The sequence below is a fragment of the Schistocerca piceifrons genome, chromosome 3 (genome assembly GCF_021461385.2).
Source record: "Schistocerca piceifrons isolate TAMUIC-IGC-003096 chromosome 3, iqSchPice1.1, whole genome shotgun sequence".
Classification (NCBI taxonomy): domain Eukaryota; kingdom Metazoa; phylum Arthropoda; class Insecta; order Orthoptera; family Acrididae; genus Schistocerca; species Schistocerca piceifrons.
The window spans coordinates 527,594,435-527,618,905 of record NC_060140.1 but is presented as its reverse complement, the minus strand read 5'-3'; positions in this window follow the sequence as shown (position 1 = coordinate 527,618,905).

Below are 24,471 nucleotides of genomic sequence, written 5' to 3'. Positions count from 1 at the left end.
CTAAATCGCTTTAGGCACGTGGCCGGGATGGTTCATTTTAAAGGGCATGGCCGACTTCCTTCTCTAATCCGATGGGACCGATGACGTCGCTGTTTGGACCCCTCCCCCAGATAAATCAACCCACCAACACGTCAACGACCAGACGGAAAGTTTATAATTTTGTGAGAAAAATTGTGGCATGAGCGAGATTTGAACACGGATCTTCCTCTTCCCACTCCTACACCTTGACAACGTAACTACGACGCCGTAGCTACGGAAGTGTCCTCGATGCATCACATCTCGAGCTTGGACAGTTCACTATTTCTCTTTCTTTTTTTTAATATATATATATATATATATATATATATATACACACCTTCTTCCTGTTTTCGCGCTTGATTTGTGTTCAGGTTTTGACTGGGTATCCACAGATGCATTTCACAATGAAAAAAGGATACGGTGTATGCTAATACAGCGTATGCTATAAGTAACATTTATTTTAGTATTTATCACTGATAACAATTTGAGAAAATAATGTGTCTGGTTGGAGAAGGAACAATAAAGATAAAACCGTAAAGCGTAAGGCACTTTGCGCACGCCGTGCTTGATTCAGACTGCGCTAGCAGCAGCAGTAGTACACTTACAGCAACATAATATTAAACAATAAAATTACAGTTCACTGTTGATATGTAATGATTTTATTTCACGATTTTAGTTGAACTATTTTAGTATTCTCTTCTTCGTCGCTTTCGTATAGGACGATGTATGTGCAAGCACTCATAGTTCTTAAATAGATTTGCATCTCAGCGATTTTCTCTGACCTGTCTATAAAAACCGGTCTCGTAAACTGACATCTGGCCGGGAGAACGGTATGTTGACCACATGCCCCTATATATCCGCTGAGGATGACACTGCGGCCGGCCGGTACTGTTGGGCCTTCATGGCCTGTTCGGGCGGAGTTTAGTTTAGTTTAGTTTATCTGTAAAATTAAGGACCGCATGATAGGAAACCTTATTTTGAAGAATCATTTCCAGGTAATTCAATGTGTAAGAAACTGACCTAGAGTTTCTGAATGTAAAATGAAAGCAGATGGCCGGCCGGAGTGGCCGAGCGATTCTGGAAACTTCAGTCTGGAACCGCGCGACCACTACGGTCGCAGATTCGAATCCTGCCTCGGGCATGGATGTGTGTAATGTCCTTAGGTTCGTTAGGTTTAAGTAGTTCTAAGTTCTAGGGGACTGATAACCTCAGATGTTAAGTTCCATAGTGCTCAGAGCCATTTGAAGCATTCACGTACTCCTGGAATGTGGAACCACTACACGTGAGCGCATGAACAGCAGGTACACAAATACACGAGACAACACTTCCCTCGCAGACGCGGAACCAGCAACGAGGCATGCGCACTGGACGGCTGGCCGCCGTCTGGCAGATGACACGAGACTGATTCCTCATCATTACATGGACTTCTTCATAGCCATTCAAAGGGACATTGTAAGACCTCCTTTAAAAAATGTCGAAGATTTAAATTGTATCTTAATAAATGAAAGAAGGCTCAGCTTTCACATGTTTTGCGAGGTAGCAAGGCAAGGGCATGTTGTCTTTTTTTCTCTTGTGCATCTGGTCAGTCGTGTGTAAGCTGATCTTCTCGCATTCCTCCGACTTCGGGATTAATAATAATATTAGAAGATACACTACTGACCATTAAAATTGCTACTCCAAGAAGAAATGCAGACGATAAACAGGTATTCATTGGACAAATATATTATACTAGAACTGAAATGTGATTACATTTTCACGCAACTTGGGTGCATAGATCCTGAGAAATCAGTACCCAGAACAACCACCTCTGGCCCTAATAACGGCCTTGATACGCCTGGGCATTCAGTCAAACAGGTCTTGCATGACGTGTACAAGTACAGCTGTCCATGCAGCTTCAACACGATACCACAGTTCATCAACAGTACTGAATGGCGTATTGTGACGAGCCAGTTGCTCGGCCACCATTGACCAGACATTTTCAATTGGTGAGAGATCTGGAGAATGTGCTGGCCGGGGCAGCAGTCGAACATTTTATGTATCCAGAAAGGCCCGTACACGACCTGCAACATGCGGTCGTGCATTATCCTGCTGAATGTAGGGTTTCGCAGGGATCGAATTAAGGGTAGAGCCACGGGTCGTAACACATCTAAATGTAACGTCAACTATTCAAATTGCCGTCAGTGCGAACAAGAGGTGACGGAGACGTGTAACCAATGGCACCCCATACCATCACACCGGGTGATAACACCAGTATGGCGACGACGAATGCACGCTTCCAATGTGCGTTCACCGCGATGTCGTCAAACACGGATGCGACCATCATGATGCTGTAAACAGAAACTGGATTCATCCGAAAAAAAATGATGTTTTGCCATTCGTGGATCCAAGTTTGTCGTTGAATACACCATCGCAGGCGCTCCTGTCTGTGATGCAGCGTCAAGGCTAACCGCAGCCATGGTCTTCGAGCTGATAGTCCATGCTGCTGCAAACGCCATCGAACTGTTCGTGCAGATGGTTGTTGTCTTGCAAACGTCCCCATCTGTTGACTCAGGGGTCGAGACGTGGCTGCGCGATCCGTTACAGCCATGCGGGTAATATGCCTGTCATCTCGACTGCCAGTGATACGAGGCCGTTGGGATCCAGGACGGCGTTCCGTATTACCCTCCAAAACCCACTGATTCCATATTCTGCTAACAGGCGTTGGATCTCGACGAACGTGAACAGCAATGTCGCGATACGGTAAACCGCAATCGCGATAGGTTACAATACGACCTTTATCAAAGTCGGAAACGTGATGGTACGCATTTCTCCTCCTTACACGTGGCATCACAACAACGTTTCAGCAGGTAACGCCAGTCAACTGCTGTTTGTGTATGAGATATTGGTTGGAAACGTTCCTCACGTCAGCACGCTGTAGCTGTCGCCACCGGCGCCAACCTTGTGTGAATGCTCTGAAAAGCTAACATTTGCATATCACAGCATCTTCTTCCTGTCGGTTAAATTTCGCGTCTGTAGCACGTCATCTTCGTGGTGTAGCAAGTAGTGTAGTTTTTTCTGTACTCATTACGTTAACGATTAAGTCATTTTCTCCTTAATTTTGTTGTATTAACTTGTCAGTTTCAGAACATTTTTAGATTGATTGTGGAGAATACACAAAAGGACTGTGGCTTCCGATCCATCATTGGCGGGATTTGTTAACTTTTGTTTAAAATTCTACTTTCATTGTGCACCTGAACCTCGATCTTTAGAACACATATTCCGGCAATGAACAATTGTCAAGTCAGAATTTGTTATTTCCAGTAACCGCGTTCTAAATTACTACGGACCACATCAGGAGCTTGCGTGTTTTCGAACAGCTACCTGGAACAACCAGTAGTGTGAAGTTCAGTCTTCCATATGCAACCCTATGAGAAAACGGTACGGAATGTTTTGCGGTGTATTTTACGCTGTTACCCGTACAAGGTCCAGACTGAAACCTCATGATCCACCGCAATTTGCCCTTCGGTTTCTGGCACAGATCGAAGAAGTTGATATGCAGCCAGGCAATATTCTATGGAGTGACACGACGCATTTTACAATACAGGATGCGGTGAATACACAGAAAAGCAGATTTGGGGTAATATTAAGACACATGTTGTTCATCAGTGGCCATATGCACCCGCCGTATATGATTGAGTGGTATGGATTCATAAGCACCTTTGTTCTCGATCCGTCCTTCTTTGAAGAGAATACAGCGAGAGGCCCCGTCAAATGTACTGTGACATCTGCAGTTTATCAAGATATCCTTGGACTGCTTATGATTGTTGCTTTGGAAGAGCGAAACTGTGTAGAAACTTTTGTTTTCATGTAACGTAGGACAACTCCCTCTGACGCTCGCCCAGTGAAAGATCTGCTTAATGAAACTTTCCACGAAAGTGTTATCCCCAAAGTTTTTCCAGATGCATGGCCTTCAAGGTAAACTAATCGGAATCCGTGTGAATTTTGGGTCTGGCAAAATCTTAAGGAAAGCGTTTTCGTGGGACACCTTCCGTCTCTAACTGATTTGAGAGGCAGTATACAGAAACACTTTGCTCAGATCCCACGGGAACTGTCGCGAATAACTGTTGATCACGTCGTTGTATGGATGCAGGTTCTCGTCGACATATCCGGTGGACGTACTGAGCAAATTTTCGAAGTGGCAGTTAACAATAAAATCAACTTGATGCCTTTCTCACTTGTTTGACCTTTCCTACCAACGTCCCGTTCCTAATCCACTACATATGAAAAAATTTCTGTATGACTTTCTTGCATTCACAACGCCATATTTGCACCTGGTGGCCAAAATTGGAACTAATTCCAGCTTTAATCGGTTCCTCATTAACGGACTAGAATATCTATCAAAAGTTTCGCTGCCATATGATGATTACAGTCCACACTGGATCTCGGTGAATCGCTGCACTTTAATTCTAACTATCTAGTACTGTCATTACCGCATCACCTGCCAGCAACGTCATCATGCGGAACCCTATTAGCGGTAATTAGTTTTGCTTCATTAGCTGTAATTTAAAATATTGTACGATTATAGCAACGCTGCTAGTTAACTTCACCCTTGATAAGTGATGGGATGAAAGAACAAAATGAAGATGCATATTAAAATCACGCTGTCTTTTCGGAGTGGTTATTCTACACAGATGTATGCAAAATAGTTTGCTGATGTCCTATGTAATAAAAAAAAATAACTTGTGCCGTATTATGTAAACACCACCATGTTACCGAAGTCTGATAGTATAAGTATGACTCCCATATAGTCCGCTCCCGGTAGCTGAGTAGTTCAGGGAATCACTAGCCCTCTGTAATAAAAAAAAAGAACTGAGTAAGGGAAACAACGATCAGCTTGAACGGATGTCCTGTGATGTCCGCCCAGACCAACGCAACGAAGGATACCGAAAAAAATAAAAAATAAAAGTGGTCAGCGCGACAGAATGTCAATCCTAATGGCCCGGGTTCGATTCTCGATTTCCGGCTGGGTCGGAGATTTTCTCCGCTCAGGGACTGGGTGTTGTGTTGTCCTAATCATCATCATTTCATCCCCATCCACCCGCAAATCGCCGAAGTGGCGTCAAATCGAAAGACTTGCACACGGCGAATGGTCTACCCGGCGGGAGGTCCTAGTCACACGACATTTATTTTTACCCCATATAACTATTTACTTACAAAGTTTGTTAAAATCAGAAACGGAACATCTAACTCTAAAATACTTCAAAGAAACAGCGTAATAAGATGCTGTCCACCAAATTAGAGTTATGAAGATCGTGTCTACTTCAATTCATTTATGATTACACATCGATTTTAGTTTTCATATACGTTTGCAGATAGGCTTGTGTCGCCGTCGGGTATTCTCGCTTAGTGGGTTACACTGCCTTTTACCCTCACTTCCACGGCTTTGATAGGTCAGTGGTTCTTACCCCACAGTGATTATTTTCAGACAGTAAATGATATGTGTACCACGTTTGATCGCCGGCCGAAGTGGCCGTGCGGTTAAAGGCGCTGCAGTGTGGAACCGCAAGACCGCTACGGTCGCAGGTTCGAATCCCGCCTTGGGCATGGATGTTTGTGATGTCCTTAGGTTAGTTAGGTTTAACTAGTTCTTAGTTCTAGGGGACTAATGACCTCAGCAGTTGAGTCCCATAGTGCTCATAGCCATTTTGAACTAGCGGACTGTAGCTCCAAAGGTCCACCACCAGTGGATGGTGAAAGACCTCAAACCATTGACACTCCTGTATTGTAACGGTGAAGGTCCAGAATTTTATTCAGAATTTCAGTATTTATCATCTAGTCTGGGTGATCCTGTATGAACAGTATTCATATCATGAATAGTGTGACCAAACCCCTCGACCACAAGATCAGCTAGCCAAAATATATAGGAATCACCTTTGCAAAGATGTGGTGAACATCCACTTTTCACAAGAAAGACACCGATTAACAATGAGGCTAGTTTCACGCTAGAAGGTTTTGTCAATTTTCATAGCCAACTTGAGCGAATTGGTGCAAATTGACTAGCAGTTGAAGAAGCAATGCATTAGTGCCAATTTTCATTTAATTTATGTGCAGAAACATTTTCGTTGCACTAATAAGACCTTACATACTATGAAACAAGTTGACTGGTGCAAGATATCTTAATTTCCTATCAAAACGGCTTCCCTTTCATACTAGAACACTGATTCAATATGTGGATCATGCATGATGCAGCACCAGCTCGTATTCGCCGAAATGTCCGAAAACACAACACAAAGACATTTAATGGCTCCCCGCCCCATCAGAGTCGCCTCAGAAGTTGGCAGCTCAGCTGGCAGCAACAGCATCCTTCCAGCCGGACTCATTGTTCCATAGACGATTGAAGACAGCTAGGCGCACTGAGCGTCGACCTCCATAGCCTCTCCTCTCGCTGGAAAGCTGCAACTGATACGAGGGCTGAGACTACACACTGGGCAGTCAAGCATTAGTTATGAAGAGGGGGGTATTTATGTTGGCGCTTCCTGTGCACTCTGTGGCTCTGGGGTTGTCTTTGACGTCATGTGTCCTGATTTTCCCTCGTTGTCAGTAATCCTAGTGACTTCAGATTTTCGCAATCACATATTTCAGAGGCTCAACACCTGAATACTTAGTGTTACAATGCACCTAGCCTTCCTTACAGAACACTCCTTTGCCACTAGTATGACGGTATTCTCACCTTGCATTATATCATTATGTTTCGGTTGCAGAGCTGTCTGCTAGGTTGTTTCCCCATGCTGCGATAGGTCTCATATTTGCTGCACCTCGCTCAGCATTTCCCTAGCTGGCAGTCTACTGGTCATTAACATAGATTTTCGGCTTTCGAGAGCTGCTAAGGTAGAACATGGACGAATTTTTAGTGTCCACCAAGAATATTATCCTGGGGTATAACATTTCCTCCGGCCTTCAGAAAATTCGTCTCGAAGTTTTCGGTTTGGAATACCTCTAATAACCACATCCTGTATATTTTTCACCAATGGTTACACATGATACAACCTTAGTCGTTCTTCCGTTGTCATACAGCTAATCTTCAGTACTTGATATAACTAAACAATAATATCGGGCTTTGCAAAAGTCATTCCTTACACACTAACACAATTATTCTTATATATGTAGGTGTATCTATTAGTTTAAATGTAACTCCATTACTCCGACTGAGCTTTATTTACAAACCATTCAAAATGGTTCAAATGGCTCTGAGCACTATGGGACTCAACTGCTGTGGTCATAAGTCCCCTAGAACTTAGAACTACTTAAACCTAACTAACCTAAGGACAACACACACATCCATGCCCGAGGCAGGATTCGAACCTGCTGTCGTAGCGGTCGCGCGGTTCCAGACTGAAGCACCTAGAACCGCCCGACCACTCCGCCCAGCGATCGAAACCTGTCATGCTTGTAGTCGTGTTGTTTATCGCAGTATTCCTGTATGTTTCTAGTGAGTATAGAATGTCTGGATTCAGGGTATTGTTTATGAAGGTTAAATTTTGGCTAGGCAGCGCCTCTAGCGGCCTCTTCGGTCAGTACAACATAGGTTTTTCTCACTTAAGTTCGGTCGACGAAATTTCGTGCCTTCTAAGTCACAAGTTGTACCGTTTATTATTATTCTGCTACCCATAATTCCACTCTATTCGTAACTGTTCGTTTCCCATGTTCATAACAGTTTACTGTGACTACTTCTGCTGAAAAAGTTGAGTAGACCCAGTGGGTGCCTACTCTCCGGAAATGGTCGATACAGCATTAACACTTACCTTTGGCAATCACTTGTTCCGTTTCTTCCCAGAAATAACTGGACCGTGGATGCCTGTAAGCCCAGTCTGTATCATTCTAATTGGGCACACCGTAACACTTTCCCTCCGGCATCACTGTAGGTGTTCGAATGACAACGCGTAGCCATGTCTTTGCTCTGAAATTATTAATACATCTTTGGTCAACGTCTGTACCCATTGGTATGCGGCTTAAGAGAAAGGGCACTTTACACTATCTTCCCCTTCCTTAAGGAGGCGAGCTTAGCTGGATAAAACTATACAACCTCCATGTACAAAACAACATTGTATCGATCCCTTGATAACTGACAATAAAAAACACTTTAAAACATACTACAAATAGAACAAAATAAAACTGGATGACTTTCTAATAATCTACACAACAATAAAGGTAGCGCAACATAGGCAAACAACAATCTTAAATATTATGTAGTGATTTGGCCTACGGTCATAAGACATAAGACATACTCATGTCGTCAGCTGTCTGCTTCTTCTTTGTTCCACAGTGCTTCATGCTCTCTACTGCACATGATGCTGCTACCTGTGGCAGTCCATCAACAGCTCTATTAAAAGGCTTAATGCGCCCCCACGTGAATAATAGAAATATTCCTTGGTATCTGTATTTTAACACTGACGGATGCTGTCATTTCCTCTATTTGGTATCGTTTGTGATAAGGGGTCAATCATTTATTCGTTTTGCTTTTGGTGTGGATGCATTCATCACTAATAACCATTGGCCAAAACTGTATTGCCGTAACTTCCCTTACCTGTTGTCTTACCTGCTCTGGTCGTCCTAAGGCACGTTTACTTGTTGCCAGATGCCTCATAATTCCTTAGCAAACTTTTTTATTGATTCGATCTGAGATCCAAGCTTCAGCTTAATCACTTAGAAAGGTGAAGTCATTTTTCTCCCATATATTACTCCATTTGGCGAAAGACCAGTAGCCGTATGGAGTTTAGAATTGTGCATGACACGTACAAAATTAAAATATGCGTACCAATTTTCACGATTACTGCTGACATAATAGCTCAACATCTTCAAAAATCATGTAATGAACTCTCTCTGTTCTTCCATTGGCTAGAGGGTGGAGGGGGCTTGCTCACTGCTTGCAAATTCGGACCAATCAACGCAATTTCCTTCATAAGATCAGATATGAAATTGGTACCCTCATCTGTAATTCATGTGTCCTGAATGGCACATGTGAATAGCTAATTAGTTACTGATGCTTGAGCAACTGTACTTGGTTTTTAGTCAAGAATTGTATCATTACTGTATAATGGTAGAACTGGCCAATTATTGTCAATATGTAATCATTTCCTGTTGGTATTTTGTTAAATGACACGAAAATGTCCATTCCAGGCATTTCAAATGGTTTAGATGCTTCCAGTAGATGTAATGGACTCAATCGGTGGCTAAGATCGGGATCAGGTCATTGCACACAAGGTAAGCAGTTGCTGACATATTGTTCGACATCATGTTTTCTTGTCCTCTTCCAAAACTTTTCAGACTCTCATCTATTGGTGGCTGTCTACCATGGCCTGAAAACATATGGTCAGGTCCTGGTGCCAAGAATTCGTTCTGGAAAGCTGCAGTTATTACCACTCATAATTTTGTTGTTGCGCATAGTAAGCCATCATGCACCACAAACTGAGTTGTGACTTGAATTGTTGACAGTCAGCATCAGCAGCTTGAGTCTTTAGGCATTCAGCAATGCTCCTGCCCAATGTAAACATCGGACATGAAATACTGCAGAGCAATTTTTGACATACTGCGTTTGCGATCAACAGTCGCATTCGTTTAAGAATGAACTCGCAAACTGGTCGTATGGCTCTACATCAGCTGCAAAATGTTTCAGAACAAACAAAACTTTGTGCCATACCATGCCAGCGACAAATGGGAAATTCGGGTTCGAGTCCCTAAATTTTCATTTGTTATGATGTATTCCATAGCTGATGCAGATCCATAATCGAAATTTGCGGTTTCATTCCTAACTGGAGGAGAAAGCCTGTATTGTACAGATGTATAAAGCAGAAGACTGAATCCACTGAACCACCATAGAAAGGGTCTTTAAGCAGCATCAGATGTCAATTTTTTCTGAGGATAACTATAAAATAAAAATAACTTCATTATTAGCCAATGTTTTGGATACAAAGATGATAGATGAAAAATATATTTTAACGTCTCTAACAGTATTTAACTAATGATTATAATACGTTTAGACGGAAGAAAATTCAATAGTTTTCTCCGTGAGTACATAATTGTAACGTTATTGATAATATAGTGACTAACCACCACTGTTCCTCTGTTATGTTATCGGCATTCAGATGCAGTTTCATCTTTAAGGAGGGACACTTGTGGAGCGCGTTGTCGGGGCGACAGTTATGTAGAGGATCGGCCCTCACTCGAAGGATATTGATGACGTCATCAATAGGCCGGGCAGTTCCACCATTCCATTCCGGCCGTTATGTGTAGTTAACGACGGAGTACTATAGCTAGATCGTCTATCATGAGGCCAAAGAAAGGCTAAAAGTGCGGATTACGGCAGTAGTGGGCCGAGAGTGCAAATAAACTGTGTGCTTGTTGCTGACCCCCACAAACTGCACTAAAAGCGAAGTGCTGAACATTAAGACTGTGATTCGAGAGGCGACAAGCATCAATAAAATAGACTGCCATTTTCCCTATAGTTTAACGTCTACAGTGCGTTATTTTTGAACCGATGTCGCTTTTTATCAGATAAATACTTTAATTGGAAATAACAGCCGTACGATGTTGAATACAATGGTTCTCGTCACATCGCAGAAGCAGCATAGCGCGTGGCCAGTGCTTCGAAAGGTAACCGCCTGGGTACGCCGTGTGCTGTTAGTTACCTTCCCTTTGCCCTCACGGCAAACGAGAGGAGTCGTGTTGCAAACTTCCTGATCACCAGTCTTAGAGGTAACGTCCTGGATTAAGTACCAAACCTCTCTTCAGTGACTCATAAAGTGACGGCCTTTGATGGGACGTTAAGGTCGACAGCCCCCATGGTGCTGTTTGAGAGAAATAGGCTATGTGTTTCTTCCACGCATTTCTCGCAATAACATTCTACGTAAACATGTCACCACACTAAACATACGTTCATTACAGTCACCGATACTTAGAAGATCCTCTTCGATACACAACTCTCACACTTCGCGAAGGGAAAGTGACAGTGTAAGCCAAGGATAGGAAAAAATCCTTCCGATTAGGCTGCTGAACCTGCTCTTAGGTGTCTCCCGGCCAACTACGCCATAAGACTTCACTTTTTTTTAAGGCCTTCATGTGCACAAATTGGGCAGTCCAGAGATGTTTTACAAATATCACCCTCATGGTATGTTTTGCAGAAAATATATGCCAGCATTGCAATTTCATTTAATAATTTTATTCAGCTACCAGTTCTGTACCTCATTGCTACCATCTTCAGGCCACTATACATGAAAATAGATAAGTCATCGAGCAGAGTTCTTCTCGGTAGGTGTGAAGGATCCACATTTACTGAGAAGAAGTCTACGGAAATCAGTTGGATATAGTGGTCCCTACAATAATACAAATCACTATATGACTTAACTAGTTTCGTGTGCACGGGGCTGAAGATGGTGCCAATGAGGCATCGAAACTTGTAGTTAAGTGAAATTGTTAAATAAAATTACAGCTGTCTTCAAGCAATCCCATTCCATCAGGAAAGTAGAATTACAGAATCAATAGGGTGTACATGAGGTAAAATTCAGTCTTGGATCCTATTGTATTACTAGTGAAATAAATAAATGATCTACGTCTGTATTAAAGTCTGGGTTATAAAATTTATTTTGGGTCTCAGACATTCTTTTTTTCTATCTTCCTGTAGCACGAAGATTTCTCCGTTTATAATTTGTTACTGGACAATGTGGGCCACATATAAAGGTTTGAATCTCAGTGAGGGCCGAGTAACACATTTTCTCAGACACTAAAAAAGAATATTATAATGAAATATAATGCAGACATAAGCATGTAGGCTTCGGCAGTCGGTGTCAAGAAGATTAAAAATCGCCTGGGCATTGCACCGCGTCATTCTATAAAATATAAAATATTGATGTTTAACATATAGACAAAATTCAGCGAAAACTTCAGGTACCTTTTATTACTCTTTAGTACACTGAGTAAGAGGTATGACATTTGGGACTTAAGCTTAGTCTGTTTAAAGAGTAAAATATCCCATAAATGTCAGCTTAATTACGTACGGCCACGGTGGCCGAGCGGTTCTAGGCGCTTCAGTCCGGAACCGCGCGACTGCTACGGTCGCAGGTTCGAATCCTGCCTCGGGCATGGATGTGTGTAATGTCCTTAGGTTAGTTAGGTTTAAGTAGTTCTAAGTTCTAGGGGACTGATGACCTCAGATGTTAAGTCCCATAGTGCTCAGAGCCATTTGAACCATTTTTGAATTACGTATTTATATTCTGCAAATTTCAGCCAAGACGTGTTTGGTTTCACCTGTAGGTAGTGCCAAATACAGACAAAAAAACTTCGTGCAAAGTTTCTTGGGGCAGTTTTCCTCTAGTAGACACTAGTAAAACTGAAGAACGCTTCTTTAAACTTGCCCTGCATGGGTTCATCAGCTCGCACCTGATTTGTATTTGCAGCGATGCTTCAACGTCTTCCTCTTCATAAAAGAGGTCGTCAATATGTGGATCTATTTGGAATCGGCGTCTAAACATGAGAACCTGGAAGAGAAGTACTCCTACAGGTCACGAAGAAATTCCATTGCAAACACGAGTGCAAAATGTGAACCATGTTCACACTTCAACGACTGGCAATTGTCGAACTGTGAGGAAATTTTCCCTCTGACATTGTATTCGATGAGACGTATTAGTTTCATTCTGAAACCTTTATCATGTGTAAAAAATGCCACAAACAATACGGTTCTCCTCTTGAAGGACGTTTTGTTTTGAGTCATCAGTCTTCTGACTGGTTTGATGCGGCCCACCACGAATTCCTCGTCTGTGCCAACCTCTTCATTTCAGAGTAGCACTTTCAGCGTACGTTCTCAATTATATGCTGGATGTATTCCAATCTCACTCTTCCTCTACAGTTTTCCCTCTCATAACATAAATGTCCTCTTTCCCTGTATCCGTTCTCTCCTCTGTGTTTAGCAGTGTTATCACGCTTAACGTTATCACCCACTCTTTTAATTTCACCGATGGTTGTTTTACCTTTCCTATAAGCTGCGTCAGTCTTTCCGGCGATCATTTCTTTTTCGTTTTTTTAACATTTTTCCTGCACTCATCACTTATTTCGCCTTTGCTGTCTTGCACCTCCTATTTTTTTCATTCTTAATTAATTTATATTTATGTTTTCCTGTCTTTGCCAAAATGTTTTTGTTTCTTCTTTTTTTGTCGATCAATTGAAGTACTCCATCTGATACCCAAGATTTCGTCGCAGTTTCCTTCCGTGTTCCTGTGTTTGACTGTTCAACATCTGTGACTACCCTTTTTAGAGACCTGAACTTCTCTTAGACTGAGCTGTCTACTTTGATATTCCTGATCGCAGTATCCACATCTTCAGTGAACTTCAAACGCGTCTCATCAGTGCTCAGTACTTCAATATTGCTTCCCGCACTGATCCTTCCAGATGGTTAAACGTCAGTGTACTCTTCATCTTTATTACATTGTATTCTGATTCTGTATCAGCCCCTGGGCACGTCTTACAATCAAGTATCTGATTTTGGAATCTATGTCCGACCATGATCGTCCCGTGCCTCCGATCTCTTCCTAGTATACCTACTCTTGTGATTCTTGAAGAAAGTATACGCTATTAACACCTCAGCTATTAGAGAAAATATTCGTCTTTCTCTTCTCGCGTTCCTATGGCCGAGTACATATTCCCCCGCACCCCTTCCTTCCATTCCTTCCCCTACAAGCGCATTCCAATCTACCTTCATCGGGAAGTCCTTGTCCGCCACTGTTGATGACGTTTTTTTCAAAATGTAAGCAGTAGCTGGGTTCGAACCCTTGACCCAGAATCTCTGATTAACTAATTAAGACACTATCCCTAAACTACTGATCCAAGGAACGAAGCAATCGCAAAAGCGTGTAATATCCTACAAGTGCTTGAAAGTTTTGGGTAGATTCATATTATGGGTACTACTTGTTTCATTATATTATACGTTCGTCTAATGTTGAACGTGGTAAGTTACAATTTATTTGTATTTGAACAATGTACGTTTTATAGCGCTTGTCGTTGGTTTATTGAACATAAGACAGAAGCTCATCATCAACAGCGTATCCTCTGACATTAACTGAAACAATTTGATGATGTTGAAGCAGTTCGGATTCCACGACACTATAAAGTTACTTGTTCGGAGATAAAGTTGTCAGTCCAAATTTAAAGTACATTTTCTTCCATAAACATATTTTTTGATGTTTGTTCAAGAAGGAGCGAAAAAGGTAAGTACCTGAGGGCAGAAGAATAAGTGTGGTAGGTATCGCTTTCCACCCAAGCTCATAAATAGGTTCCTTAGTGAAATCAGCATACTGCAGATGGGCGTTCTCGTACAATTGCGAACCTTGAGGTCGTTTCCTTTGCCCCTTTTTCCTTATTTTGCTTCCGGAGTGCGTCTCAGTTGTTCAGTTATCTGGAACAGATGTCACATGCGATGGACACACTCCTGGGCTTCAGATATTAGCACAAAAGCCCTTCTTTGTGACATCAGGTGCATAACATTAAGTATTGTGTCCCACTCTGGTCTTTGTTTCAGATACCTTTTTCTAGGGTCAACCATTATTTTCTGTTACGAAGCTACGATACGGTGGTCCTTCCCGTCCCGTCTAGCAATCCTGAAGGCAGTATTTCGTTATTTCCTTAACTCCTAATGCAAACGTACCATATTTGCTTCGGAAGGTCATAGCCGATTTCCGTCCCCATTCTCCCGAACCATAGCTTCTGCTTCGTCTCTAATGACCTCATAGTCGACGAACTTTTAACCCTTATCACCTTTTGTTTCTTATTCCCCAACACTGACCACTGAATACAAGCGTCTCGAGAAGGTTGAATGGCATCAGTTCATTACATTTTCCAATAATATGATGGACCAAGGCGGTAAACTTTAAAACTCCATTCACCAAAGGCCACTGGCCCTCTTAATGGAGCAAATAATTCACGCCGAAACTACCCTACTTGAAACGAGAAAACTCTTTTCTTCGGTGCACTTAACTTGTAAACGCCACAAATGTTTCCAGTTCCCTCCGCTGCCTGCAACTTTAAATAAAATCCAAAGAGGACTAAATATCACAAATTTTGGGCTTTACTATTTTAACGGTTCGCTTTCTGACGCTTAAACAATAAGCCTCCTAACCTTCAAATGTACAACATTGAGTAGCTTACTCCAAGTGCAATTCTAGAACCTCAAATAAAAAATATGACTTATAACAACTTGTGTGACAACATGCCAAACTACATTTGCACGAACATAAGCATCAACCTACCCTATAAAGTAAATTTTGTCCTGGTAGATTACAAACTTTCTATACAAAACACGCTGAATGAGAAAAGGTCACAGCGCCCTTGCCTACGCACCTTTATCAGATAAAATGTAGTTTATACAAATAAAGAGAAGAGTGTGCTCGATATTTAACTTTGTTTTCACTGTACGTCAGTTTTACCACTACATGGCAGCTCGAGTGCACAGCTGCGCTTCCTGGAGAAATTTCCGCAACCTACCCTGTTGCCAGTTCGTGTAGTGGCCGTTGCGTAATGTTATTTTAGTGATTAGACAATCCAACCGAATGTACTTAATGGCCAGATGAGGCAGCTGATGAATGGCGTTGTTGATGAAAAAGGAAATGAATGGTTTGGACAAGCTGTTCAAAAAATGGTTCAAATGGCTCTGAGCACTATGCGACTTAACTTCTGAGGTCATCAGTCGCCTAGAACTTAGAACTAATTAAACCTAACTAACCAAAGGCATTACACACATCCATGCCCGAGGCAGGATTCGAGCCTGCGACCGTAGCGGTCACGCGGTTCCAGACTGAAGCGCCTAGAACCGTACGGCCACTCCGGCCGGCGGACAAGCTGTAATCTACCTCCAAGGAGTATGAATTCTCATCAAGTGCGGGACATCTACCGCTACGACAAAATCATGAGCCAGTCATATGTGCAGTTTTGAAGGCTTTTGGAATGATGTTAGCCTTGTTTGCTTAAGATCTGAGTTCGTTGCACATTTCATGCAACCATTCTTAAGCACGAATAGACCCCTCTTCATCTCTGGTAATGACAGCTGGACAACCTAGGTGAATCTGCCACTTGCAAGCTTTCTTACACCAGAACTTTTTTATTAATGAACCAATCGTCATGTTAGCTCAAAGGGCACTTATTTTTATCGTATTTGAACTTGAGATGCTGGACTGGAATTCGAACTCATATCTCCCATTTGCACGGGATGTGGATCCTTACGGACGATACAGATCCATCGTTTCATTGTTCCTACCGATACCAAACACCTCAGGGTCTATACGAAATCCCTCAAGGTTTATACAAAAAGCATGTGAACTTAAAATCCTAGTCGGCCATAAGACTTTTTATCTTGTCAGTCCAAGCTGTAGCATGTGGACACCAAAAGACAGGTGAAAGATAATTATTATTTTAGCGTCTCTCCGTGCACTATAGAAATAACGATTGGTTCTGGTTTCGACTTCCAGCTAGAATCAGGACATCTCGTCATATCATTTTAGGTTGAAATTTGCCACTTCTAGAATGGTGAAAACGAATTCAGTAGCTATATCCTTTCGTGTGTAGTCAACAACAGAATGGGTGAGGGTTCGATTTCCAGTGAAAGCAGAACATTTCATCACGTTATTTCCAGATGAAACGCACATCTCGCTGATGAGGAAGTCCATAAATATTATAAAAATAGATGTATGCATGTGCTTGTGTGTGTGTGTGTGTGTGTGTGTGTGTGTTCCACATCTCCTCCTAAACCACAGGACTGATTTCAAACAAACTTGGTATGCATATACTTACTGTCAGGTGACGAGCAAGGGGAAGGCGTGTGGGTGAAAAACAAGCATATCCCTCATGTCACACTAAGCATGAAATACCAGCTTTTATTCACCCAGTACTTGATAATGGCAGTACTTAGCGACATGCAAAACAACCTTACACATAATTTTAAACCTTTACGAACTTTTTTTTTCTCTCCAGAACCCTGACAAAGCGGCGAAAGGGAAAATGTTTACCACCTACTAATTTTCCGCTGATCATGCTGTAAAAGTAGCACATGAGGCATGACGCTACAACTTATTACTTTTTTACTACTAATATTCGCGACACATTTTACGTAGAGTATACACATATACTATTGAATGAAAGTGCAAAATTATACCATTTTACGAGGCATAGTTCAGGAGATATGACGTCATAAACAATGAGATGTGTGAAAACTGTCACATCATGCTCGACGCTCAAATTTATTACTTCTTTGCAACTAATTCCATTCGTTAAGCATTTTACAGACAGTATCTGAATATGCCGCTCAGTTTACCTACAAAATTATTTCATTATACGACACACTGTTCAGGAGGTATGACTTTATAAACATTAAGCACAAGGCCAGAAGCAGCGGTGGTTTGGGCGTGAACGGGGATCTGTAGGTCAATAGCTGGAAACGCCTGTTTTCTCCGCTAGTAAACTTTGAAGTCAGTAAAATTTTTAAACACGTATCTATTTTGTGAGAGCTGTAAATAAATAGTTGCCGCTATTAAACTATCCGAATGACCTGAATTGCTATCAGCCTGATTTGTATGCAACCCACATAACGAAATTTTCTTGCAAGTTCTCAATCTCTCTTCGGTACAGTCGGTTGACTATACAAAATGCTTCCTACAGGAGATCACTAGAGAACACTACTCTGCACGGCTATCAGTCTACTTGCAAATTACTCGTAGTACCACGGTAATGGAAATATGGGAAAATACTATTGCCGGTGACACGGCCTTTAACACAGATAATCTCAAATTTATTACAACAAATGACTTTTCAGAAGGAAAGTTTCATTTTGAATTTACGTGACGAAAATTTTCACACTGGACTGGGACCTAGGACCCTGTCCAACAACTATCATCCGTGCTAACTAACCACACAGATTTCAAATATGGTTTCACACACATAACAGAGTGTGTCTGCTTAAACTTAAAATGACGTGGCGTAATGTTTTGTGTGGGACGGGGTTTCGAACATAGCAGTTAATCGATTGTTAACCGCCGGCCGGAGTGGCCGAGCGGTTCTAGGCGCTACAGTCTGGAACCGCGCGACCGCTACGGTCGCAGGTTCGAATCCTGCCTCGGACATGGCTGTGTGTGATGTCCTTAGGTTAGTTAGGTTTAAGTAGTTCTAAGTTCTATGGGACTGATGACCTCAGATGTTGAGTCCCATAGCGCTCAGAGCCATTTAAACCATGTTTGATTGTTAACCAAGCACAATAAAATATCAGCCATGGAAATTTTTCGCCAGTATCGAGACGACTGAAGCTGAAAAGTTTTGGCTTATCAGGATTCGAATGCGTCACCCACCTACGTTGTTGTCTGTAGATGGTAAAGCACTTACCAGTCCCATCAGTCAAACAAATCAGTAACAGCTTGCACTGTACTTGCTTGGGTATTGTCCTGTAAAATGATGGTCAGGTCCTGCAGAAAGAGTCATCACTTCTGTTGTTTTGTCTCTATGCTGTTCATTTTTGGAACACAACCTACGACCAGCTTAGGGACAGAGGTGATGACACTTTCTGCAGCACCTGACAACACTTCACTGCATTCGCCTCAGAACTGCTACAATTTCGTCGGGCAATAAACCGCACCGCTCCAACTGTCAACACAACTGGCACTGCTGAGAGTATCCTAGGAATTCCACATCGCTGCAACGGGTTATACACAATTCTGGTGTCTACTTTGAAGGTCAGTAAAACTTTGAAACACGTATCTATTTTGTACGAGCTGTAAATAAGTAGTTGCCACTATTAAAGTTCCAACCCTCGTAGTTAGTTAATATACATTGTCTGATAAAGTGAAAGAACCAGAAGTCATGGTCGGATGTCGGCGTAACATCGTACACCGGCCATACGTTGGCTGCCGTAATGGAACACAGACGGCACCGTTCGGAGTGCTGCCATGGCCGGAAAGCATGGACTGCTGCTGAGTGGCGCCGCATTGTTTTCAGCGGTGGATGACGGTTCTGCATTACTCTGTATGACATTCGTCGGTGAATGCAACGACCACCTGAGGAAGGATATCATCCAATGTTCTGGAGAGGCACAGTGCCGTTACTGCTGAAGCAGTGGTGTACGGAGCCATCGGGTATGACTTCAGGTCAGGGGTAGAACTGACTGTGAGAACTCTGTCGTTATAGGAGTCCGAATTGTAGCGTGTAACATGGCTATATCGGTGCGTGAGAAACAGTGTGGAGTAATCGAGTTTCGATTTCGAAGTATTCGTCCTCACATGAAGCACTGTCTCCTTCAGCATGACAATGGCAGACCACACAGGAGTGCAACACCCCGAGGCCTTGGGTTCACCGTCGTCGAATATCCTCTGTGCAATCCCAAGTGGATCTCATTCGATTTTCATCGGCTTTGAAAAATTAAAGAACGCCTTCGAGGACTTTGATAGTGATGAAGAGGTGCAATCATAGCTGAGGTCGTGGTTTCGTCAATAGTGACAAACATTTGATTATAACTGTATCTACAAACTAGTCCCTCTTTGGGAGAAATATGTTGATCTCCAGGATGGCTATGTTGAGAAATAAATATGTAGACCAGAAGAACAAAAATGTATAATGCTGATAACTTTCGTTTTATTTTTAAAAAATTTACGAGTTTTCACATAAAATACACTGAGGTGAAAAAGTCAAGGGATAACAGTATGCACATATACAGATGGCCGTAGTATCGCGTGCACAAGGCACAAAATGGTACTCCATTGGCGGTCATATCATTTGTAGTCAGGTTATTCATGGCCAAAGGTTTGCGACACGATTAAGGCCGCACGACGGAAATTAACAGTTTTTATCGCGGAATGGTAGTGGCAGCTAGTCCCATGGGACATTCCATTTTGAAAATCGTTAGGGAATTCGATATTGCGAAATCCACAGTATCAAGAGTGCGACGAGAACGCCAAATTTCAGACACTACCTTTCACCATGGACAACGCAACGACAGCCTTCACTTAACGACCGAGAACAGCGGCGTTTGCTTAGAGTTACCAGTGATAACAGACAAGGAATACTGCGTGAAATGACCCGTAGAAATCAAATTATGACGTACTACAAACGTGTCCGTTAGGACAGTAGGCGTTAATGGGCCGTGGCAACAGACGACCGACGCTTGTGCCTTTCCTAACAGCACGACATCGCCTGCAGCACTTCTGGACTCGAGACCATATCGGCTGGACTCTAGACGACTTGGTCAGATGAGTCCCAATTTCAGTTGCTAAGAGCTGATGGTAGAGTTCGAGTGTGGCGGAGACCCTACGAAGCCGTGGACTCAAGTTGTCGACAAGTCATTACGCAAACTAGTGGTGGGTTCGTAATGGTGTGGGCTGCGTTTACAAGGAATCGACCGCGACTTCTGGTTCAACTGAACCGATCATTGACTGGAAATGGTTACGTCCGGCTACTTGGACACCATTTGCAGCCATTAAACGATGAAAAGTTCGTGAATGTTAATGCGCCTTTTCACCGGGCCGAAGTTATTCGTGGTTGCTTCGATAAACGTTCTGGACAATTCGAGTGAATTATACGGCCAGCCAGATCGCCCGACATGAATCCCATCTAACATCTATGGTACATAATCTAGGTGTCAGTTCGTGCACAAAATCTTGCACAGGCAACGTTTTCGCTGTTATGGACGACTATGGAGGCAGAATGGTTCGATAACTTTGCAGGGGACCTCCAACGACTTGTTGGGTCCATGACATTTGCCGTTGCTGCACTACACCGTGCAAAAGGAAGATACGACGTTATGAGGTATGCAATGACTTCTGTAATCTCAGTGTATTCTGAGGCATTACTTTTCAGCTAGCCCTTGTATATCCACGACAATACTTTGCACGATCGTATATTGGTCACTAGTTGACGACGTGGCATAGTGTCGGATGCCTTACGGTAGTCTAGAAAGACTCTACCAAGCTGAATGAGATTTTCACTCTGCAGCGGAGTGTGCGCTGATATGAAACTTCCTGGCAGATTAAAACTGTGTATCGCATCGAGACTCGAACTCGGGACCTTTGCCAACACGACTCACGCCCCGTCCTCACAGCTTTACTTCTGCCAGTATCTCGACTCCTACCTTCCAAACTTTACAGAAGCTCTCCTGCGAACCATGCAGAACTAGCACTCCTGAAAGAAAGGATATTGTGGAGACATGGCTTAGCCACAGCTTGGAGGATGTTTCCAGAATGAGATTTCTTTCAGGAGTGCTAGTTCTGCATGGTTCGCAGGAGAGCTTCTGTAAAGTTTGGAAGGTAAGAGACGAGATACTGGCAGAAGTAAAGCTGTGAGGACGGGGCGTGAGTCGTGCTTGGTAGAGCACTTGCCCGCGAAAGGCAAAGGTCCCGAGTTCGAGTCTCGGTCTGGCTCACAGTTTTAATCTACCAGGAAGTTTCACTCTGCCAAGCTGTTCACATGCATCTAATGGTTGTAACAACACACCGTGTACGAATGAAGCAAACGTATTTTCACACTACTGGTTTCTTCTGAACCCGCGATAATTCTTTTAGAAAATATTTTCGTCCAGAGACGTCATAATTATAATAGTGAGCAGTACTCTAAATCGTGATTTTAATATGTTCGTCATAGGGAGAAGTCGTAAAATGAAATAAAATCATCCTGCACTTCATGTTCTGTTGCTGTGTATGTTCAAAACACCGGTAAGTGTATCCCAGCAAGAACGCAATTTGATGTATGTATTAACGCACACATGATTCACTTTAGTTATGGCACCATCATGTTTATTTCTACTAAAAAACAGTGGCAGAAATTCTGTGAATAACGACTTTGTGAACGCTAGATTGCCACTTATTTTTTACAATTTATTCTGACTGTTGTATCTTACCTTCTCTCTCGTCATAGTTATATGTATACAGTTCGTATACTTCCTTATTTGACGTGTTCCTTTACGTGATTCGTTGCAGAAGTGACCGTAACAATGAATTTGTCTAGTGTGTGATATTTATTTCTAACTATTTGCCTGTTTTTGAATGTTAGTGTCTCCCAGACTAACGTACCGTAGTTTCATGGCGACGTAAATGCTACCGGTGACTGACTCCCTTTGAATTGCTAACACTGCAAATAGTTGTGCTTCAGGCGTTGGCTAGCTAGCATTAGCCAGCGGCACCACTTCAGCCGTTCTGTATTCTTCAGTACAGAAGTGTATAGCACATCTCTGTTTCAGTCAGCTGCAACCATAATTGTTGTCATAGTTATTTGCCAGAGCGGACAGCTGTGTTTCCTTTGAATACTGTCAAGTCAGAATTATGTAGTTGTGAAATATGCCTACGGATTATACTTGGTGAGTACGAATGTAGGGAAAGCTCACCTCATAATTTACTTGAAAGTGAGATAAGCAGTCATCAGTAATAATACAATACTCAGAGTTCCTTTGTTTTGAGCCGGCCGGAGTGGCCGTGCGGTTCTAGGCGATACAGTCTGTAACCGAGCGACCGCTACGGTTGCAGGTTCGAATCCTGCCTCGGGCATGGGTGTGTGTGATGTCCTTAGGTTAGTTAGGTTTACTTAATTCTAAGTTCTAGGCGACTGATGACCTCAGAAGTTAAGTCGCATAGTGCTCAGAGCCATTTTGAATCCTTTGTTTTGGTACACTATTGGCAGAGTACGCTAAGTCAGTTGGTCTTACGTTTGCAATTTGACAAGACATTACGCTACGTGCTGTTCATGTTTCACTAATTAACACAGTGACACTACCTAAATGTTAGGTAGCGTCACCGTGTTATTTACCCTAACATGAACAGCACGTAGCATAATGTCTTGTGAAATTAAATTGTTCTTCGGACGTTTATTTCGCTGTGTGAACCAGATGTTATTGTGCCCAGAATGCATTAGTTACTTAGGTTTCATTGTAAAACTGGAACTGAAAATCTCTAAGCTGCAATACAAATTTTTCACTCAGCATAGGAATGTGTGCGCTGATGGAAGACTTTCAGGCAGTTTAAAACTGTACCGGACCGAAACTCGATGTCAGGACCTTTGCTTTTCGCGGGCAAGTGCTCTACTGACTGAGCTACGCAAAAACGACTGAAGACCTGTTCTCACAGCTTTTAATTCTGGCAGTACCCTATCTCCTACCTTCCAAAGAAGACAAGTTACTGGCGGAATTAAAAGCTGTGAGGACGGGCTGTGCGTCGTGCTTGGGTAGCTCGGTCGGTATAGCACTTGCCTGCGAAAGAGAAAGGTCTCGAGTTCGAGTTTCTGACCTGCACACAGTTTTAATGTGCCTGGAGTTTCTAAGTTACAGTGTTCTCCACGACTAAGAGGGAAACGACCAAATGAATTTAGCTACACAGACTACAGGTCTCAAAATGACGTCTTCGGCATGATGCACAAGATAGGTACCGCAAAACGTTTGTCTGTCTTTCCTGGAACAGTTTTCGCTTACGTACGACCATTACAGCGAAGGAATCTTGTCACACGTTCAGAGACATAGTGCGTGATTCCTTTCATCCGTGCAATAAAAATTTTCTACGTTGTGCAGTAGCTTCATTAACTAACACTATTTGTCAGATAAAAAGATAAAATAGAAAGCTCGAGGTTGGACGTTTTACATAATTTCTTATCAAATGTTTTCAAAAATACAGGTTAACAGTCATTAATTCTACGTCACTCATGGGGTTTCTTTCATTTTGTGACTCATCAGTCTTCTGACTGATTTGAAGCAGCCCACTACGAATTCCTCTCGTCCGCCAGCCTCTACGTCGCACAGTTATACTTTCACCCTTCGTCTCAGTTATTTGCTGTTGTTTTCCAATCTGTGTTTTCCTCTACAATTTCTACCCTGTACAGTTAAATCTAGTGCCATGGAGGTTATTCAGTGATGCCATATTACACAGCCTATATCCCATCTTTCCTTCTTGTCAGCGTTTTCCAAATGTTCCTTTCTTCGCCGAGTCTGCGGAGAACTTCTTCATTCCTCATATTATCAGTCCATCTAATTTTCAGACTTCTTATGTCATAACACATCTCAAATGGTACGATTCTCTTCTGATTCCGGTTTTCCCACTGTCCATGATTCACTAAAATACGATGCTATGCTCCAAACGGACATGCTAAGAAATTTCTTCCACAAATTGAGGCCTACGTTTAATATCTATATACATTTTTCGCCAGGTATGCCCGATTTTCCTGTTCCAGTCTACTTCTTAGGTCCACGTTGCTTCGTCCGCCACGGGCTACTTTACTTGCAAGGTAGCAGAATTCCTTAACTTTATCTAATTCGTGTTCACTAATTTAGATGCTAAGTTTCTCGCTGTTTTCGTTTCTGCTACTTCTCATGAGTTTTATCTTTTTCCAGTTTACTGTCCTCATTGCACTGTCCATTCTATTCAACAGGTCCTTTCTTCTTCATCTTCACCGAGGATTGCAACGAATCATTTCAGCCTGAAATTT